At 41.0% G+C, this 15651-nt stretch overlaps 1 protein-coding gene across 9 annotated transcripts in view; it reads right to left on the bottom strand.

The window, feature by feature from the left end:
• Positions 1-15651, bottom strand: part of ZMIZ1 (zinc finger MIZ-type containing 1) — a 392646-nt gene that overhangs the window by 248791 nt on the left and 128204 nt on the right. For 8 of the 9 annotated variants that reach the window (XM_087963911.1, XM_087963918.1, XM_087963916.1 and 5 more), the window contains one exon: positions 9352-9450. The exons of the other annotated variant lie outside the window; for it this stretch is intronic. The gene's annotated coding sequence lies outside the window, so the exon portion shown is untranslated. The remainder of the gene's footprint in view (positions 1-9351; positions 9451-15651) is intronic. 9 annotated transcript variants of the gene reach the window in all.

The raw sequence follows: 15651 nt of genomic DNA, 5'->3' as shown, positions 1-15651 counted from the left end.
AACTCAATGGACCACCGGCTCCTTTTCCGCCATTAAGTTTTCTATGGTTCCTTTGTAAAGTAGGATTAAGCAAACTTTTATTTACATGAAAGAAGGTGAATATATGTGCCCCAGGATCCAATCTGGGCCAGTCACCAGGGCAAGAGGTTTACTCTTCCAAACTTTTGGACTCGTGCTGGAACCCTTCCTCCTAGAACTTCTGTCTAGCAGAGTGTCTAAGGAGATTCTCAGATATCCAGGTCATGCTTGTTCCAAATTTTGCAGGATCTAATCTGGGTTGTTCACCAGGACCAAAGGTTTTGCCTTCCGAGTTAACTTGGTACTTTTTTTTTTTAACCGGCAGAGACATTCACTGGAAGAGCTTAAAAAAGCCACTTCATTAATAATCTATGTATAAACAATACAACTTCCAATTTCAGAGTATTTACAGTTGAATTAATTTAGCTGCCCATCTCACCAATATGGCGACTTGAGGGGTGGGGAGCTTACTAGGATACTGTATATGTAGAAGAAGGGGCAAATCCTGGGGGCTGAATCAAGAGAGGAATCAACTTAGAGTCCTTACGTTGCCACAAGGGAACCATGTCCAGCCACCTTTAAATTCTGCTAACACTTATACCGCTCTATAATGCCTTTGGTAAGACCACGCTTGGAATATTTCATCCAGTTTGGGTTGCAACAATATAAAATGATGTTGAGAAATCTAGAAAGAGTACAAAGGAGAGCAACAAAGATGATTAGGGGGCTGGAAGATGAAGCATATAAAGAACGGTTGCTGGAATTGGGTATGTCAAGTTTGGCAAAAAGAAGGACTAGGGGAGACATGATAGCAGTCTTCCAATATCTAAGGGGCCATCACAGAAAAGAGAGGGTCAACCTATTCTCTGAAGCCCCTGTAGGCAGGACAAGAAGCAACAGATGAAAACTAATCTAAGCAACCTAGAATTTATAAGAGAGAAATTTCCTGACAGTGAGAACAATTAATCAGTGGAACAACTTGCCTTTTCCAGGTCACCGCAATTAATTCTACTCACTGTCTTATAGCCTGTTGCTACCTCTAATCAGCAATGGCTGGCTGGCTGGCTGACTGGTGGCTGCTGCTGCTGCTACAAGCCAGCGATGGTGGTGGGTGGAAAAAGGCAGGAAGCAGTGTAGCGCACATGCGCTATAAGGAGTGACTGGGTGGGGCGGAGCGGGGCAGAGCAGGGCGGGAGGGGGGGAGAATGCCATCAGTGATTGTTGTGCATGCATGCGATGTCGCGCATGCGTGATAAGAACTGACTGGGCAGGGAATGGAGGAGCGAGCGGAGAAGGGTGAGGCCAGAGAGGTTCTCCAAACTACTGTTATTCGTAACAACCGGTTCTACCGAACCACTGTGAACCAGTAGATTCCCACCCCTGATCTTCACCAAAAGAGAAACTACAACCTCTGAGGCAACCAAATCTGTTCACAGTTAAGTACGGTCAGATTTAGAACAGCCCAACCCTGTGTCTCTTTTTCATCCTTTTGGAAAAAGGAAAGGCTCCGAAAGATCACCGAAGAATATTCAGGATTTGCAGTCTTGATGGCCAAGTTGGCTTTCCAACAAATGACTAGGTAGCCAAAGTCTCCCATTATTGCCTTCAGATGTTGTGGATGCTCCATCACAGGAGGGTTTTTAAGAAGAGACTGCACAACCACTTGTCTGGAATGCTCTAGGGTCTCCTGCTCGAGCAGGGGGTTGGACTAGAAGACCTCCAAGGTCCCTTCCAACTCTATTATGATTGATTGATGTCTCTCCTCTCTTAGCTTCTGAAATTTGCTCCAGGACAAGATTATCCAAGAATCTGGCTTGTCAGCCCATCAGCACATGCTCCACAATAATGTCATTGTTGTTGTTTTCACTCCCTTATGTTCCACTTCTCTTGACTCAAAACATGCACTCAAATTCCTGTATTTCTCAACCTGAGTGCATTTCCTTCACTTATAATGTTCTTCCTCCTCTACCGAAACCCCTATTTCCCTTTTAAAGAAATGGTGTCATTCCACCTTGGGAACCACCCATTTCAAGACTTGAAATTTGGGAGGTAGGTGAGGGGAGAGAAGATTTCAGGAAAAAATGGTGTTGGAGCCCAGAAGTTTTCCATTCTCGTTCATACCTTAACAGGTGCTCTCAACACAAAAATTCAACCCTGTTCCTTATGATAGCATTGTAACATCATCAGAAAACCTTCTGAAGTTCTCTTTATGGCCAAGTTGTGATTCCCAACTCTTTGGACTACATATAACTATGTTTACTCTCAAGGATTAAAAGCAATCTATATATATTCAATCAGCGATGATAGTTTTCTAAATAAACAAACTATGTTTACTATCAAGGATTCAATATAATCCAGATATATTCAATCATCAATGCTAGTTTGCTAAATAAACTATGTTCAATATCAAGGGGTCAATGCAATATAGATATATTCAATCACAAATGATAATGTACTAAACTAAACAATATTTACTATCAAAGATTCTACGCAATTAGATATATTCAATCAGCAATGCTAGTTTGCTAAACAAAACAAATTATGTTTACCATAAAGAATTCAAAGCAATCTAGATACATTCAATTAGCAATGATAGTTTGCTAAACTAAACAAACTATGTTTACTATCAAGGATTGGAAGCAATCTGGAAATATTCAATCAGCAATGATAGTTTGCTAAATTAAACTATGTGTACTAACAAGGATTTGATGCAATCTAGATACGTTCAGTCATTAACAATAGTTTGCTGAACTAAAGAAACTATGTTTACTATCAAGGATTCAAAGCAATCTAAATATATTCAATCAGCAATGATACTTTGCTAAAGAAAACAGATATTTTTTTCTCAAACTAACTGTTTTAAACTTTGCTGAGTACGCAAACTTTTCTAAGTACGCAAACATCACATGAAAAATATGGTCACTCCTTTTTACTACGTAAAAACAAAGTTAACCCAAAAAGAATAACTTCTTTTGTGACAGGCAGATCGGATGGGAGGAAAATTGTCAAGACAACCAACTGGCACAAAAACTCTCCACCCTGCCCTGAACCCAAGGAAGCATTCGTTTGTACCTCCTTCGGTGTGGTTTTCCACAACAAGCTGGAAACTGCTGTGTCCTTAGAATCACTCCAGAGAGATGAGCCCAGGATAAGAGAGTCATTGCAGGGCAGTTCCAGGAAGAAGGTTTCAACACGCCCGGGGATCATGCTGCTGTCCATCATTTTCCTTTTATAACAACAGGTATTTATACCCAAGAGAGCCAAGCTCGCGTGCAGCAATGTACGGGGTTCGGCAGCCACCTCCGTCTCCACACTGCTGACATGTCAGAGCTCAGAGAAATGCTGTTGATCCAGAATGCCAAAAGGGTAAATAGCAACTCAGATGGATTTGAGGAACACAAAGCAAGAGAGATGTGCTGTTTGACTCCAGGCTTGCTTTATACATAGATGGGCAAAGGAATGGAGGCACAGAAAAAGAGTTGGGTTTGGTAAGGTTGAGATAAATAGAAGAAGGAGGGACAACGCTGGGTGAAGAGGATGGATAGTATCAAGGGTGTTGCTGGACTGTCCTTCGAAGAGCTATGAGCATATTAAGATGAAGAACAGAGAAGAGCAATCAGGATGATTAGGGGACTGGAGGCTCAAACATACGATGAACAGTTGCAGGAACTGGGCAGGGCTAGTCTAGGGAAGAGAAGGACCAGGGGAGACAGGACAGCAGCCTTCCAATATTTGAGGAGCTGCTACAGAGAGGAAGGAGTCAAGCTATTTTCCAAGGCACTCGAAGGCCAGACAAGGAATAATGGATGGAAACTGATCAAGGACAGACTCAACCTAGAAATAAGGAGACATTTCCCGACAGTGAGAACAATCAGCCCATGGAATAGAAGTTGCCTTCGGAAGTTATGGGGGTTTCATCACTGGAGGCTTCCAAGAAGAGAAGGGACTGCCCTCTGTCAGAAATGGTGTAGGGTCTCCTGCTTGGGCAGGGAGTTGTACTAGATGACCTACAAGGTCCCTTCCAATTCTGTTAATCTGTTAAACAGTTCTCCACGTGTTCTCTAACAGTTGAGACAGATTTACTAGAACGAATGTGAAGCGATAGTACCCATTTACCGGTGAGACCACACCTGGAATACTGGAATACCGAAGCCATCTTAGAGCTTCGGTGTTGCCACACTGGAGCGAGGGACAGGGAGGGGGTGGATTAGAGAGAGCTGGGATTGTGTAGTCAAAATAAATAAAAAAACCTTTCTCAAGACTTTCTCCGGGGAACCAAGGACATTCTCGCACCTAGCTGCGGGAAGGAGGAGTGATGTCACCAGACCAGCGGATGCTGCTGTGATTGGGCCGTGTGACTGATTGTTTGGGGTTAAGGGAAAAACTTTTAATTAGGTGAAAACTGAGGGACCCTTCATAGTTGGTTTTCATCAGATATGTGCCAATATGATATTTCTAATAAAGCTATTCTTTGAGGAATTTCCCTGCCTCGGAGTCCTTGCTTGTAATGGATTTAACAGAGTCAAAAAGAGGGCTGTGAAAATATCTACACTCCCCTCACATCCCGGACATAAACTGTTTCAACTCCCACCCTCAAAATGACGCTATAGAGCACTGCACACCAGAACAACTAGAACAAGAACAGTTTTCCCCCGAAAGCCATCACTCTGCTAAACAAATAATTCCCTCAACACTGTCCAACTATTTACAAAGTCTGCACTACTATTTCTATTAATCTTCTCATCACTCCTTATCACCCATCCCCTCCCACTTGTGACTGTAGGACTGTAACTTTGTTGCTTGTATCCTAACAATTTATATTGACTGTTTCCTATGGTTTCATTCAGTATGGTTTTATTGCCTATTTGTGCCCTATGACTATCATGAAGTGTTGGACCTGATGATTGTTAACTCTTGACGAATGTATCTTTTCTCTTTATGTACACTGAGAGCACTTGCACCAAAGACAAATTCCTTGTGTGTCCAATCACACTTGGCCAATAAAGAATTGTATTACTATTCTATTTATTACTGACATCGGGTTTGGTTACCACAATACCAAAAAAAAAAAAAAAAAGATATGAGACCCTAAGAAAGAGTGCAGAGAAGAGCATCAAAGATGATAAGGGCTCTGGAGACTTAAAACCATACAATGAACAGGAACTGGGTACGTCTAGTCTAACGAAGAGAAGGCTTTAGGGGAGACATGACCGCCAACTTCCAATATTTGAAGGGCTGTCACGGAGAAGAAGCGGGGGGGTCAATTTATTCTCAATAGAACCTGAGGGCAGGAGAAGAAGTAAAGGATCATTAAAGAGACGTCCAACCTGGAACTAAGGAGAAATTCCCTGATAGTGAGAATTAGTAGAACAACTTGCCTCCTAGAATTGTGAAAGCTCCAACATTGGGGGCTTTCAAAAAGAGATTGCACAGCCATTTGTCCAGAATGTATACCGTTTCCTGCTCCAGAAGGGGGTTGGCTAGAAGACCTCCAAGGTCCCTTCCAACCCTATTATTCTATATTCTAATTGTGTCAAAATCCCTTCCAATAGTTTAATGTCAACAATGGGTATTAAGGGCCCAGAAATAAGAGGATTCTTCATACCAGAACAACCAGGGATGTGGTCACAGGCATCTTTCTAAACCTTCACTACATTATCACAACTGACTACAACAAGGTATTTATTTTTCAAGCCAGGTCAGTTCTGGAACATTATTTCAACTGAAAACTTAACAGAAAACAGCCTTTTGTTTTCGTTTGAATTAAGCATGTTGGTTGTTTTTCCCCAGCATTTCAAGAAAGAATCTGCATTAAACTTGTATTTTAGCTTTAAATCAATGGATTTATTTGTTAATCAGTTAAAAGGGGGCTAATTACTCAGGAAAAAAACTGCTTGAATTTCCGACTGCTTTAATAATAGAGCGTTTTATATACAACATTTTTCCTACCTATTTTCTTTTGCATAAATCTGCTTTTAACGTTAAAAACGATTACACTGTAATAGATGCAAGGTTAAGATGCTCAATAAATTGACTCTGTTTCCATAGTACAGTGTTTTTTAATACATTGAAAGGCACACAATTATCATCCTAATTAATAAAGTACAATAAACGTCTTATACCACTCCTGGGATTAGGAGTTTAAATTACAGAGTTAGTTTACAGTACTCCTCAATTTACGACCAAATTGAGCCCAACATTTCTGCAGCGAAGCGAGACAGTTACGTGAATTTTGCCCTGTTTTACAAGCTTTCTTGCCACAATGATGAAGTAGTCACTGCAGTTGTTAAATTAGTAGCATTGGTCACAAAGTTAATCTGGATTTCCACTGACACTCCAACCGTCATAAACACAAACCCACTCCCAAGCATCCGAATTCTGATCACGTGACCATGGGAATATTGCAACGGTGGTAAGATTGAAAAATGGTCATAAATCACTTTTTTTCCCCCAGTGCCGTTGTAATTTCAAAAGCTCACTTAAACGAACAGTTGCAAGTCAAAGGCTACTAAATATAAGGACAAACCTTCATGGCCGTCAAGTAAATCAGAGTGCGATCTCCAAGCTTGAATTTTGTCAAGGAGCAATTTTCCACCTCTCTATATAAAAGTGAAATGCCACTCAGGCATCGTCACAAAAGCTCCAGAACCGTAAAGCCTACAAACTTGAAATTTGGCACGTATGTTCCTCTTGGCTTCACTAAGGAAGGATTTTTCAAAATGACCATCAGAGCATTAGTATTTTGTATATCATTATTAACACGCTCTGATGCTAAGGAGTTCTACTCCCCCTCCCCACCTGGAAATAAATCTCTTCCCAATGCAAAACACAAGCAGAGGAGAGGAGTTTCAGTTTCACAGCAGCAAGCAGCTTTAGTAAAGAACAGTTGAGCTAGGCCACGCCCAGGCTCCTTGCTGTCTCTTTCTTGCTCACACAGCAAAATACTGTTTCAGATTCCATGTTTCGGTTTCCAAACAGCCCTCAGCTCTCTCACACACTGGCAGGATGCCAGCCAGATGAATACCGATGGATGCTGGTAGGCAGAGGCACAATTTTAGCTCCTTATTTTCCTCCCCAAAAACGTAAGCCCCACCACATAGTGTAGAGCTAGTAAATATATGAGAAAAAAGGAATGACGTTAAAAGATAACCTCCTTGATTTTCACAGAAGAGTCGTAAGAGAGGATTGTTGGAGGGAGGTGTTTTTTGGACTTCCATGCTAGCTTATCATTAGGCCTGCCTATTTATGAGGGTCAACATATTAAGCCAGATCTAACCCCTGTTTCCTGCAGATGTTCTCCTCTTGTTCTAATGATTATCTTAGAAGCCGGAAAAGGCATGTGAGCAGTTGCTTAGCAACCATCCTCTTTTGCTTCAAGGTAACTTAGAGGCAGTAGGAAGATAAATAGATGAATTGCCTCGAAGCCATCTGCAAACTCCTATCCGGCGCACTCAACTGAAGCATGAAGACGATTTAATACTAAAAACCACAGGAAGCCCTGCGTGCCCTTAGAATTGCCCTCTGTCTCTCTTTCTTGAAAGGTACCAAGCAGCTCCTAACAAAGGAACAATGAAAGCATCACCTTCGGTAGATGGTCTCAAAAGAGGAGCTCCTTCTTAGTGGGATTAGGCCCTTAATACGCCTTAGCCAGTAAGTTCCCTCCTGCTAATTATTCCCCTCACCTTTCTTTTACAATAACACTGAACATCTACCAGAGTAACAGAATAACAGAGTTGGAAGGGACCTTGGAGGTCTTCTAGTCCAACCCCCTGCTCAAGCAGGAGACCCTAGACTAAGGGTCTTCAAACTTGGCGAGTTTAAGACTTGCGGCCTTCAACTCCCAGAATTCCTGAGCTAATATGAACTGGAGGAGGAATTCTGGGAGTTGAAGCCCATAAGTCTTCAAGCCATCAAGTTTTGAAGACACCTGCCATTCCAGACAAGTGACTGCCCAATCTCTTCTTGAAAACATCCAGTAGAATTTGATTCCAAATCACGTGAAGTGTTAATAGCCTTAGTAAGACCACAATTGGAATACCGCATCCAGTTTTGGTCACCACATTACAAAAAAAGATGTTGAGACTTTGGAAAAAGTGCAGAGAAGAGCAACTAAGTCAATTAAAGGCCTGGAGACCAAAACGTAAGAAGAATGGTTGCCGGAACTGGGTATGGCCAGTCTAGATGTATGATGGGGGACATGATAGTAGTCTTCCAGTATTTGAAGGGCTGCCACACAGAAGAGTGAGTCAACTTATTTTCCAAAGCACCAAGAAGGTAAGACAAGAAACAACAGATGGAAACTATTCAAGGAGAGAGGCAACCTGGAACTAAGGACAAATTTCCTGACAGTTAGAACAACTAACCAGAAGAATAGCTGGCCTTCAGAAATTGTGGGTGCTCCATCACTGGAAGTTTTTAAGAAGAGACTGGATAGCCACTTGTCTGAAATTGAGCAGAGGGCTGGACTAGAAGATCTCCAAGGTTCTGTCCAGCTCGATTCTGACTCAGTGATGGAGCACCCACAACTTCTGAAGGCAAACTATTCCACTGATTAATTGTTGTCACTGACAGGATATTTCTTGGTAGTTCTGGGTTGGATCTCTTTGATTAGTTTCCAGGAGGTTCTGCCATCATCTCTGGAGGACCAAGAGATTAAAAATTATCTAAACTGAATTCAACCAAATCCAGCTTCTTCTTCTTTTTCTAGTAAAATCTTGTGGTTCATAAGCTAATCATGAGCACGGTGAGACCCAGAACGAAAAAGGAGAAACATTTGCCCAACTACAAAATTGTAGCTGGCCCAAAACATCCCACAATTTATCAATAACGGTGCCATAAAGACATTCATAAGGTTCATATTCTCTCAGGGTTAACTCAAGCCCATCAACAAACTGTCCTCCCAATGATTAATGGCAAATCTTCAATTCCAATAGCTTCTTCTCCTAGTTCTTTCCTTTACCTAGAGAGAAACTAGAAGCTTAAATTCCTCGGACTGTCATTGTGCCTGGAGCAAACTATTTTGCACAAACTATTCCTCACTTCGAAACAGAGACTAATATTTGCAAGCCTGGCTGGAAAGTGAATGTATAAAAAATCACCCCTTCATCTGATATACTACAATATCCGTTAGTGACCAATGAGGTCAAAAGCCATTTAATTATTTAAAAGCAGGTTATTAATTAAACATTACATTACCCATATTAATTTTTTGGGGAAAAATAGTCAAATCCAGCTACTAACAGTTACTTCCACTTGCAATTTCTGTATAAATCTGAACACCTGTAGAGCAGCATAATCAAATGATATTATTCTCTGTATCATTGAATGACTCACCATTTAGGAGTAAAATTGCTGGTTTGAGTTATCTCTCCCACTTGCTTGTTGCTAACAAAGGCAAATGTGATCTCACACAGTAAGTTCCTCAGATTCTTTCTGGATGGGAAGAAAAGAAGGGAAAAATGTTTTCTTTTAAATATTATTCCATGCGAACCTGTCTCTTGCAGCCTTGAACTCAACAAGCCTCTGAGAAAACTGAAGTGGAGAAGTGGAGAAATAATTGATAATGAAGTGGAGAAATAATTGATAATGAAGTGGAGAAATAATTGAATTGAAAGAGCATATTGTTCTCTACCAGTACTCCTCCACATACAACAATACATTCAGGGACTGTTCGAAGTTACGACACTGAAAAAAGTGACTTATGACCATGTTTCAGACTTATGAACATTCATTGCAGCATCCCCCTGGTCACATGGCTTATATTCGGACGCTTGACTAGTGACTCACATTTATGACGGTGGAATGTCCTGAGGTGATCCCCTTTTGCAACCTTCTGAGACAAGCAACATCAATGGGGAAGCCAGATTCACTTAACGACTGTGTTACTAACTTAACAACTGTGGCAAGAAAAGTCCTAAAATGGGGCAAAACTCACTTGACAAATTTCTCACTTAGCAACAAAAATTTGGGGGGTGTCAGTTGTGCTCGTAAGTCAAGGACTACCTGCATTTCCCTTTCTATGAAGGCCAAGAATTATTTCCACTCTTTACTAAGCATCCTGATCATTTCCATTTGTTTTATCTCAATAAGATGTTAGTGTCAGATCAATCTGAATTTATTTCCTTGCTTTTATTTCCTTGACCAAAACCAAGTACTGCTCTGTGCCATAAGCCACGGTATTAAATCTAATGCTTTTTCGATATTTTAGAATAGCAACTTTTTTTTTCTTTTATCTTAATGAATTGTGGCCCTTTTGTGTTTTATTTGCTGGTCTAAGACTGGATAAGGATTTGGTCTGATTTGAAACTGGAAGCTCACTTCAAGATGTCCCCACAGCAGAAATTCTTCTTCTGCTCTTTAATTTCTGTAAGAGAAAGATTTTTTTTTTCAGGTGCCAAGACATGAAATTGTTAAGATAGAATTTTTCATTCTTGCTTTAGACCAGGATCTTTCATTCATAAGAGAAAAGTATCAGATGCTATTTTTTCCTCTTTCTAAGAAGTAAAGCTTCTACCGTGCTCGGATTTATGATTTCATCGCTCCGTTGCCCAAATGAGTACATTGCTTGAGTAGACGTCTTCTCTGTTCTTCAAACTGGCCACACGTGCATTGTTAAAATTAAATACATTTCCAATTTTTATTAAACATAATACTCCAAAGGCCATTTTGCACATTACTACGTAAGCAACAGGCTCTGGCTGACACTGTATTGTTCTGAATGTGTACATGTTTTAAAAGACATTTGTGGTTGTCCCTTTGTTGTTTTCCTTGTTGTCATCTCTTTGCCCATTGAATAGGCAGCGGGTGTTGGGAAAATTCAACACTAACCACCATGGAGGAATGGTTGGTGAATTTGATAGTTTGGGTCAAAATGGATGAATTGATTTCTTTTGATTAGAGAAAGACATAATTATTGATGACTGGAATTCTGCCAGTGATGGACTTCATGAAAAAAAAAATGAACTTGTGTTGTTGATGATTAGACAAGTTGGATTACAGAAAGATATAACTATAGAGAGAGAGCCCCAAAGGTGCATTTTTCAAGAGGCAACTGGACTTTCTGGTTTTTCTTTGAAGACATTTCACTCCTCATCCAAGAAGCTTCAGAAGAGCTGAAGAAGCTTCTTAGATGAGAAGTGAAACATCTTCTAAGAAGAACCAGAAAGTCCAGTTGCCTCTTGAAAAAGCACCTTTGGGACAATCCTGACCTGGATGACTGAGAAGCTCCATAGATATAGATATATATAGAGAGAGAGGTTAAAATAAAATATATACTTGTGTCTGCTGGGAAGAATATTGAAAGAGAGAAAATTTTCTCTTCTATTTTTTTCAACTTTACTTGCACTTTGATCTTTCTTTGATTTCTTTCATTTTTCTTTCTTCTTCCCTGCTTTGTTTTAGTTTGCCCTAGTTTTATCTTTTTGTTTAAAAGTTAAAAGTTTTTAAAGTTTTAATAAAAATTGTATATGGAAAAGAGGTAGAGAAGAGAAGGGAAATGAAAGGAAGAGGGAAAGGAAGGGGAAGAAAGGGAAAGAGGAGGGAAGGGAAGGGAAGGAAAGAAGCTCTTTGGGTTTTCTCACAGCAAAATCAGAATCACCGTTCAGAAAGTTTTCTACCAAGACTTGGCAGCAAACCTACTGTTGCCAGTATCATCAAGCCAGTCCGAGTGTCTTCTGTTACTATGCTTTGGGTTTTTTGTTCATTGTAGTTACAAAGCAGGTGTTAGCATCTAGCCAACCTTGATCTTCAAAAAGCTAAACAGTCTTCAGGGGATATTCCAGGGCTGTAGTCTAGTTGAAGAACTAAAAAAAACCAGCATCTCAATGAAAGACAAACCAATTTCTTATATTGTTGTCAAGAAAACTGCCACCTCATCAGCACTATTTTAACATTCAGTTTAGATAAATTAAAGGACAAAATACATCAGTTTGACCCAGTTCTCACATCGGGAAGGGTTTCATTTCTACCGTCAGTTCTGTCGGTCAGTTCTCTCCTGGTGCTTGTGTTTTGTTTCGAAGTGTGAAGATGACACAGAAGTGACACGGTTGATTTATAACAGTCAGCAACTACATCCAAAGCTTGTTAAAGAATGGCCTTAACATTATCTTTGGACAGGGTGGAACCATGGAAAATGCTCCGGTAATGTGAAAACCAGTCTCCAGCCAAACAATTTCAAGAGCTTATGGAAAAATCCCCTCCCTTAGAAAACAACTATAGATAGCAGCAAAGACTACAGCTAGGCAATTAACAGGAACTGGCTTCTAGATCCTCTTGGAAAAACAACTCAGGAAAAATGATCTTTATTTTAGGTAAACACTAAAACAAAGAAGAAGAAAAAAAATCGACTAAGAGGTCTGTTTACGTCATTCACAATGGGTGGTTCTCCTCCTTCAGGGAGGATGGGATGGGGGTGAAAATACAAGAAATAGCCCACAGCTAGTTGTGTTTCTGCCTCCATTAAGGCACCACAAATCTGAGCTGTTCGCTCCCATCATCTCCTAGGCGTCATTGGACTACAAGAACTCAATCAGATGAAATTCACATTTCCTGTATCTTGAATACAGTTTAAACAATCAATCTATATAGGAAGGGAAACCTAAATTAGAGTGACAGCTATCTAATTTCTCATGCTTGAAATATATCGGAAGGAAGGGAGGGAGGGAGGAGAGAAGGAAGGAAGGAAGGAAGGAAGGAAGGAAGGAGGGAGGAGGGAGGAAGGAAGGAAGGAAGGAAGGAAGGAAGGAAGGAAAGGAAGGAAGGAAGGAAGGAAGGAAGGAAGGAAAGAAGGGAAGGAAGAAAGGAAGGAAGGAAAGAAAGAAGGAAGGAAGGAAGGAAGGAAGGAAGGAAGGAAGGAAGGAAGGAAGGAAGGAAAGAAGGGAAGGAAGGAAGGAAGGAAGGAAGGAAGGAAGGAAGGAAGGAAGGAAGGAAGGAAGGAAGGAAGGAAGGAAGATTTCTGAAAACTAATGAAGGAAGGAAACTTCTCTCTAGAACCACAAACTTACTTTAGCTTAATTGGCTGATAAGTCTGCTATTTAGGATTTCAGACCATTACAGAATATAATTTATATTTATATTCTATTCTATATAGAATAAAATTTAGAATTTCAGACTATTAGCTAAATATAATTTGCTTATTTTTCACACTATTTTGCCAATCGGATTTTACTATAACAGGGGAAAGAAATGCTCAAAATACATTGGGGTGGGGAGGGTAGGAATTGGTAGCAATTGTTGCTAACCGGTAACTCAAAACGGTACATTTATTGAGATCTGTTTGTAGGTTTTACTAAGCTAAATCAATTGAAAGGCTTCAACAGTAGCATTTAAACTGAGCGATAACTCAATGAAATCATGTCTCCGGATGAGGCGTTTCGCACCCTGGCTTGTAAAGTTTACCCACAACACACAAGCTGAAAAGTTTATATTTTACAAGGCAGTTTGCACAGCTGATCCTCGGAGTTCAAAGGATATTATTTTTCATTCTGGTTTCCCCCTAGAAAAATATTTTCCTGGCAACCTTCTTATGAACAGCCTTTTAATCTGGCTTCAGAGCCCGGCTAGATCCAACCTTAGCACCAATCCTCCACTCAAAAATCTAGAGGATCTATTGGGGATGAAAAGATCCCTAACCCTGGCTCAGCCACCGCTTCCCTCCATCCTGGGCTGCCCATCACAAAGTCTCTCCAGGGATTTGCTGCTTGGTGTCACTGTTGAAAAAGACTGTGGTCAGAGGTCACTCCTTATTTCCTGTCAGAAGTTTACTCCCTTCCGATTTGGTCTCACTGCCAAATGAACAGCTTCTTTGTGAGCTCTGCAGCTGGACATGCTGGAAAGGGATCGACAGATCTGTCCTTATTGCAGTCTGATTTCTCAGAATAATAACAGCATAACAGAGATGGATGGGGCCTTGGAGGCCTTCTAGTCCAGCCCCCTGCTCAAGCAGGAGACCCTACACCATTTCAGACAAATGGATATCCAATCTCTTCTTAAAAACCTCCAGTGATGGAGCACACACAACTTCTGGAGGCAACTTCTGTTCCACTGGTTAATTGTCCTGACTGTTAGGAAAGTTCTCCTTCGTTCTAAGTTGCTTCTCTCCTTGGCTAGTTTCCATCCATTGCTTCTTGACTTGCCTTCTGATGCTTTGGAGAATAGCTTGACTCTCTCTTCTTTGTGGCAGCCCCTCAAATATCAGAAGACTGCCATCATGTCATCCCTGGTCCTTCTTTTCACTAAACTAGACATATTCAATTCCTGCAACTGTTCATCGTATGTTTTAACAGTTGATAAACCATGGGCTAAATTCACATAAAATATGACACCTTAGTTCAATGTATCAGAGTGAGGTTCAAGGAAACCATTTAACACACTCAGACCTTATTCGTTGCTGACTGCTGACAACCAATGTGGGTTTTTTAAATCAAATTTTCCTCCAGGGTTGCAAGGGAATTATTTAACCAATACAACTTGTACAGCAAGTTTGATTGAGGGAGAATAACAGGTTCAAAATCACCCAGCAATGGACGTGAAGTGGGGTCTTAGGTGCACTCATGATGCACTGATGTTGAGACTCTAGAAAGAGTGCAGAGAAGAGCAACAAATATGATTAGGGGACTGGAGGCTTAAACATCTGAAGAACGGTTGCAGGACCTGGGTATGTCTAGTCTTATGAAAAGAAGGACTAGGGGAGACATGATAGCAGTCTTCCAATATCTCAGGGGCTGCCCCAACGAAGAGGGAGTCAAGCTACTCTCCAAAGCACCTGAAGGCAGGAAGAGAAGCAACGGGTGGAAACTAATCAAGGAGAGAAGCAACCTAGAAGAGGAAAGATTTCCTGACAGTGAACGATTAATCCATAGAACAACTTGCCTCCAGAAGTTGTAAATGCTCCAACACTGGAAGTTTTAAAGAAGAGATTTGACAACCATTTGTCTGAAGTGGTGTAGAGCAGTGGCCCCCAACCTTTTTTGAACCAGGGACCGGTACCTGAGTAACGCGAGACTCCACCGCCATCGGGATGGCTCTTCGTTCGAAGCCGCCCCCTCCTCTTCGATGAAACTAAGGCGCGAGCACCCAAACGCCGCTTTCCAACTGAAAATCCGGAAGCACTTTCCAACCGAAAACCCAGAAACAACTGAAAACCCGGAAACGCCGTCGAAACAAGATGGCGGCGCCCAAGCTTTGCAGCCCAGTAAAAAATGATCCACGGACCGGTACTGGTCCGGGGACCGGTGGTTGGGCACCCCTGGTGTAGAGTTTCCTGTCTAAGCAGGGGGTTGGACTAGAAGACCTCCAAGGTTCCTTCCAACTCTGTTATTCTATTCTATTCTGATGATGTTACCTAGTTTGGTAATGAAACATCTTCAAGAAAACCACCAAGCTCAGAGATCCCTAAGGACACCACAGTTCAACCCTGAGCTACAAATATCCTCTTCTATCAGAAACTCAGTCTAGTTTTCAGAAACAAAAGGGTTTCAGAAATTTATTGACAACCAAACAAAGTCTGTAGCACAGGTGTTCATGGTATCTCTGGCCATATCCTAAAGACTGTAATAAGTGTGAAAGTACATTAACACATGAGATAAAGGTTTATTTTGGCTGTTCTTTACTGATTCACAACTCTTAATGTTGTCA

Source organism: Notechis scutatus, chromosome 4, assembly GCF_049901735.1.
Source record: "Notechis scutatus isolate UNSWTSFEM ecotype Mainland chromosome 4, rNotScu1.2, whole genome shotgun sequence".
Taxonomy (NCBI): domain Eukaryota; kingdom Metazoa; phylum Chordata; class Lepidosauria; order Squamata; family Elapidae; genus Notechis; species Notechis scutatus.
Note: the sequence above shows the minus strand (reverse complement) of the source record. Positions and strands in the feature narration are given on the sequence as shown.